The sequence below is a fragment of the Dipodomys spectabilis genome, unplaced genomic scaffold, assembly GCF_019054845.1.
Source record: "Dipodomys spectabilis isolate Male_0828 unplaced genomic scaffold, ASM1905484v1 ptg000307l, whole genome shotgun sequence".
In the NCBI taxonomy this organism is placed as follows: domain Eukaryota; kingdom Metazoa; phylum Chordata; class Mammalia; order Rodentia; family Heteromyidae; genus Dipodomys; species Dipodomys spectabilis.
Window position 1 is genome coordinate 4,762,133 of NW_024870984.1, and position 6,624 is coordinate 4,768,756.

Consider the following 6,624-nt stretch of genomic DNA (forward strand, 5'->3'; position numbering starts at 1 on the left):
AGGATAGTATTGACATATTGTTGAGGCTTGTATTCCTTTCAATATACAAAATTTAATAAGTATCAAGTCTTCTGCAAATTGCTAAAACCGTAGAGAATCAAATTCCAATATTCCTTCATTTCCAATAAAAATAAATCTTATAGACCTTTAGGTTTCTCAGTTGTCTCTAAATATCTTAATGTAATGCATTGGAACTAATTTCATTCAATATTTAAGTTTAAATTTTAAATACTAAATGCTTTTAAAATCTTCTCACTTATGCACAGGTATGGATAGATAACTGATGTGGGCAGAATCAGAATTATTCAGAAGGTTACAAATGGATGCTTACCTGGTTTTCTCTCTGATGGGTCATAGAAGACAGACTGTCCTAATTGGAAAAAGTTAGCCTTCCCAGATTTTCTACATATAAACACTCCATCAACATTTTGTTATTAGAGGATTATTCAAGATTAGCTATATGTTGATTGATAATGACAGAGCATGACAGAAAGGAGAGGGAAAACCATCTACACTTCAGTGAGGTTCTGACTTGTGCTTCACAAAGTGTTATGAAAGCTCTCCATGAGAAATCTAGCAGCTGAATTTCTAAAAAGTCCTTGGATTGTTACACTTTCTGATAATGTCTCAATTCAAGTACTTCTCCTTAGAGTTCCATACTATTCAATGATGCTGTATTAGCTCCTTGTTACAATTTGCAGACCGGTCTTGGTGATGAAATTTGTGCTTTTCAAAATTGCTCTCCCAATTCCATCCACAAACTGCAGACAAAATTTATCTGAAAAAAATTGTATCTGTTGATAGTGCATATAATTTTATGTTTCATTACAAAGATAGAATGTAGTAAAAATTTTCATAGCAATTACTCTGCACTAGCTTGTGGGCAGATTCTAAAGTAAATAATATACTGTGTTCATGTAGAGAATTTGAGTATCCAAAGTTTTCATAGCCTCTGGTCCTAAAACCAATACCTTACGGATATTGAGTGACAAATACAAATTCCTATAGGTACAGAAGTTTTCCTTGTATCTTTTTAACATATATTTTTATTGTAAATATACTGTACATAGGGGTTACAGTTACCTAAGTAAGGTAATGAGTACATTTCTTCTTGAGCATTGTTACCCCATCATTTGTTTTTCCTCTACCATAGTTTTCCTTCACACATCCCCAACTTCCCCATTCACCCCCACTCTGATAGACTGTGTTGTACATCTCATTGTTAAAATGGGTCAACCTGTATCCTTTCCTTGCATCTTAAATGAAGAAGTGATGGCTTGATTTTTGCTGATTCTACTTGTGTTGACACACCTAAAATCACTTGCCAAGGCCAAGAGCACATAAATGAAACGCCAGCATTTTTTTTTCACTTGGTATAATTGTGTTCTACACATTTGTTGACAGGTTACAAATTATTCTCAAACTTTAAAACATTAAAAATATTTTCTTAAACAACTGGTTTTTCCCCATCTCCTCCACAAGTTATATTGACATCAAATATAGTGAAAGCAGGGGTTATACTGTGGGGGAGGGACATACAAAGCAACAAAGAGGGGGGGAGGGGGGAGGCTGGGAAGGGATGTGAAGGGTAAACCAAAGGAGGAGGCTGCAATGCTTGGTAAGAAATGTACGCATTATCCTGCCCATGTAATTGTAATCCCTCTGTACAGTATGTTCACAAATAAAATTAAATTAAATTAAAAAAATATTTTCTTTTTTTCCTTATTTTCTTAGCCAGGAAATCAGCAAGACCTCAGTCAGCATTTCTCACATAAGACTTTTCACATGGGTTGGTTAAATGTATATGTTGAATCCAGTCTTCTGAGGATTCCCTCATCTGCTTAGGAATTGATGCTGGCTGTTGGAAAAGAGTTCAAGTAAGGATGCCATTTAAAGCTTTATAACTTTATTCTTTACCAGGGTATTCTCCTGCTGCTTTGGTTGTTGAGAGTGTCTACAAGAACAAGCATTCTGTGGGGAGCAAGGAAACACCATATGACCTTTACTTACTGAGATTTCTGAGTGATTTGCTATCACTTGTACCACATTTTGCAAATCGAATCTGTCAAAAACTACCAATTTTAAGAGATAAGAGGAGTGGTAAAAGTATTCTGAGAGACAAATACATCTTCAACATATTTGGTTCCAAGCATTCCACTCAAGGCATATTCAACAACTATTGAAACTTGTGTTGTCTGTAACTATGTGTCTTTCTCCATGTGTGCATGTATACATGTGTATATGTATACGTGTACTTGTGTGTATAGTAACATACCTTTGTACATATATAAGGGCATAAAAACATATATATGCATATATAAATAAATATGCAGATATAAATATGTGTATATATATATATATATATATATATATATATATATATCAGTTGTTCAGTGACTTAACCTATACTTCCAGCACATTGTCATTCTCACAAAGTGTACATGATAAATTGCTCCTAGGATCTGTGCTCTATGATGGGCATCCTTTGTACTCACTTCTCACATTCCTTTGTTTTTCATCCCTGTGAGCAACTTCGGTCTACTTTCCATAGGATAGCTTTGTTTTCATTATATGTAGTTACTAACTGATAATAAAAGAAAAAGGTTGTTTGTAAAAGAAAAAGAAATTCTTTTTGGGTCCAGTTGTGGGGCCTGAACTCTGGGCCTGGGTGCTGTCCCTCAGATCTTCAGCTCAAGGCTAGCACTCTACCACTTGAGCCCCAGCGCCACTTCCGGCTTTTTTCTTATGTGGTGCTGAGGAATCGAACCCAGGGCCTCAGGCATGCAAGGCAAGCACTCTACCACTGAGCCACTATCCCAGCCCCAAGAAAAAGAACTTTTAGGTCACAGGTCACAGTATCTTATCCATCCCAACAATTTTTATGAGATAAAATTTATAATAGTAATAAAATGAAAAGGAATTCCTAGATTTGCTGTTTTGCCATTTTGAATGGCAAAGAATAATATCATGTAACTGTTATAACTCTTAAAGAATGCAAGGGTAACTGATGGTCGCTATCATGTTCCCACAAAACCAGTGGATACTGAAGGAATAGTAGACCAGCCGAAATCCTAAGTACCAGACATGGAGCATGAAAGAGAAAGAGAGGAAATGGGAGAGATTGAAAGAGAGAGAAATATCATAATACTGGAAGTGCATAACAGATAAACAAGAGCTGTATGAGAATATTCATACTGCTATCTTTAAACTCTACATGTACATTTGAAGGCATTTGATGTATGATAACCCATCAACATGAAATATAAAGTTATTTTGATAAAAATAAAAATAACTCAGAAGAAATTATAAATGCAAAAACAATTTTCACAGAAGCAAACTCTCAGAGATATTTCATGACTTTGAAAAGGATAAAGTGGCTGAAGTTAGTATAAATTTAGAAGTTCAATTCACAAAAATATAAAAATATATTTATATATTTCCTTATATAACCCAAAGCAGAAAGCAAATGTTGTTTAGATGGCTTTTTTTAAAACACAGTCTCTCAGGTGCTGGGAAGGTGGCTCAGTGGTAGAGTGCTTGCCTTGCATGCATAAGGCCCAGGGTTTGATTCCTCAGCACCCATAAGCAAAAAAGATGGAAGTGGTGCAATGGTTCAAGTGGAAGCGCTAGCCTTGAGCTGAGTGACAGCACCCAGGCCCCAGAGTTCATGCCCCATCACCAACAAAATCAAAATACAAAACAAAACAAAACACAGTCTGTCACGTTTTGTGGCCTCAACTCTGTAATACCACTGCTTCAGCCTAGGGCTAAGATATTAGGTGTGAACATTTATCAACACTCCTGATTCAGACTCTATTTTTTAATACATATTTTGTTCTTAATTTTCCTCTTTGTAAATTAACATGCACCTATAAAAATTGGTTTGGCCATCCAAGTAACCTTCTCAAAGCACCTCCTAATGATGACTTACAAAAGGTTGTACAAGGGCTGGGAAGGTGGCTCAGTGGTATAACGTTTGCCTTGAATGCCTGAAGCCCTGGGTTCGATTCCTCAGCACCACATAAGCAAAAAGAAAAAAGCCGGAAGTGGCTCTGGGGCTCAAGTGGCAGAGCACTAGCCTTGAGCTGAAAAGTTGAGGGACAGGGCCCAGGCCCAGAGTTCAGGCCCCATGACTGGATGCCCCCCCCAAAAAAGTTGTACTATATGTCAACAAGTAAAGCGATGCTACAAATAAAGAAAACCAATAACTAAATATTAATTAATAAAATAAAAAACATCAGTGTTTTAACTATTTGAAATATGCTACATATTAGGTTTTACTATTTTCTCATATTCTTGTACATTTAACACTGACTAAGGTTGTGATGTTCAACAAGAGTTTTATAGAATATGAGCAGTCTTTAAAGTTTCCCACTAAGATTACTATTTATGGCACATTTCATTATTTGTTTATGGCTTATATCATCATTTTTCCTCATTAACATATAAACTAAGGAAGCCCTAAAGTTTTAACAGAAACTGTGTAGTAAACAAAGTGTGAACTCTTTATTCTGCTTCTTTACACAAAACTTTGTGACTTCTCATTAATAAAATTTCTCTAAATTCTGAAATGTACATACTTAGTAGGATATGTCTGCTATTATAACAGCTTAAATACTTTATAGAAAAGTTTTATACTTGCCAAACAGTCCTAATTTTGGAATATATAAACAAATTCCCAAAATTAAATATATTTAAAACATTAAAACTTTTAACAAACCTTAACACTTGCTGCAGTGTTCATTATGACAGGTGTCTTGTACAGAATAGTTGAATTCCTCCTCCTATACGTTTCTTGAATAACAAACATATGGAATTATTTTGTTTTTGACATGTCAATCTTGACTTTATTCTTAAATGTGTGCTTATGTAAGAAATGTATGGTTCTACAACTGCCCATGAAATAAGTTGGCTAAAGACTTAAAGAGAAACTTCTCTGAAGAAGAAAGAAGGATGGCCAATAGACACATGAAGAAATGCTCAACCTCTCCAGCCATAAAAGAAATGCAAATCAAAACAACATTAAGGTACCACCTCACCCCAGTTAGAATGGCAAAAATCAAGAACTCTAATATCTAATAACAACAGATGCTGGAGGGGATGTGGATAGAAGGGAACCTTACTTCATTGTTGGTGGGAATGTAAACTTGTTCAACCACTTTGGAAAGCAGTATGGAGGTTCCTCAAAAGACTTCACATAGAGCTCCCCTATGACCCAGCAATCCCACTTTTGGGCATTTACCCAAATGTTTACAAACAAGACCACACTAAAGCTACCAGCACAACAATGTTTATTGCAGCATTATTTACCATAGCTAAGATATGGAACCAACCCAGATGCCCCTCAGTAGATGAATGGATCAAGAAAATGTGGTATATATACACAATGGAATTCTATGCCTCCATCAGAAAGAATGACATTGCCCCATTTGTTAGGAAATGGAAAGGCTTGGAAAAATTTATATTAAGTGAAGTAAGCCAAGCCCAAAGAAACATAGGTCCCATGGTTTCCCTTATTTGCAATATCTAGTATATGTATGAGTCAAGCAAAAAAGGTCAGATAATGTGATGTTAGGAAAATGAACCCTTAGATATGTATTTAAATGTTTATTTTCTTTCATGCATTTGTTTCTTATGCATTTATAAGATTATTTCTTTGTTGCTTTGTATGTCCCTCCCCCACAGTATAACCCCTGCTTTCACTATATTTGATGTCGGTATAATTTGTGGAGGAGATGGGGAAAAACAAGTCATTTAAGGATACAGGTGGACCCGTTGCAACAATGAGAAGTACAAGTTGTCATGTCGAGAACGAACTTTACAACTTTGGTGCGGGGGGAGGGGGGAGGAGAGGATTGGGTGGGGGAGGCTTGGGGAGGAGGCTGGGAAGAGATGTGAAGAGTAAACAAAGGAGGAGGCTGCAATGCTTGATAAGAAATGTACTCATTATCTTGCCCGTGTAATTGTAACCCCTCTGTACAGTATGTTCACAAAAAATAAAAATAAAAAAGAAATATATGGTTGCAAAATTTTACAACAATTCTATTGAACTTCCTTTTTTTGAATTGTGTAGTTTAAAAAAATCAATTGCACTTTAGACATAAAAAATATTCTGTGCTCAATTCAGCATCACATACACTCACATTGGAACGATACAGAGAAGATTAGAATGGCACCTGCACAAGGATGACATGCAAATTCGTGGAGCGTTCCATATTTTTACAACAGATGCTAGGGGGGATGTGGCCACAAGGGAACCCATACAGCATTGTTGGTGGGAATGTAAACGTGTTCAACCACTTTGGAAAGCATTATGGAGGTTCTTCAAAAGATTCCACATAAAGCTTCCCTTTGACCCAGCAATCCCACTTTTGGGGATTTACCTAAATGACCAAAAACAAGACCATACTAAAACTACTATCACAACTATGTTTTATTGCAGCATTATTTATGATAGCTAAGATATGGAACCAACTCAGATGTCCCTTCTGGATGAATGGATCAAGAAAATGTGGTATATATACACAATGGAATTCTATGCCTCCATCAGAAAGAATGACATTGCCTCATTTGTTAGGAAATGGAAAGACTTGTAAAAAATTATATTAAGTGAAGTAAGCCAGG

General features: G+C 35.9%; 1 non-coding gene across 1 annotated transcript; it reads left to right on the forward strand.

The window, feature by feature from the left end:
- The first annotated feature begins 6,114 nt into the window (after positions 1-6,114).
- On the forward strand, positions 6,115-6,221 carry LOC122127708. Its single transcript, XR_006151258.1, has one exon. It is a non-coding gene; the product is annotated as a U6 spliceosomal RNA (small nuclear RNA).
- Positions 6,222-6,624: the final 403 nt, after the last annotated feature.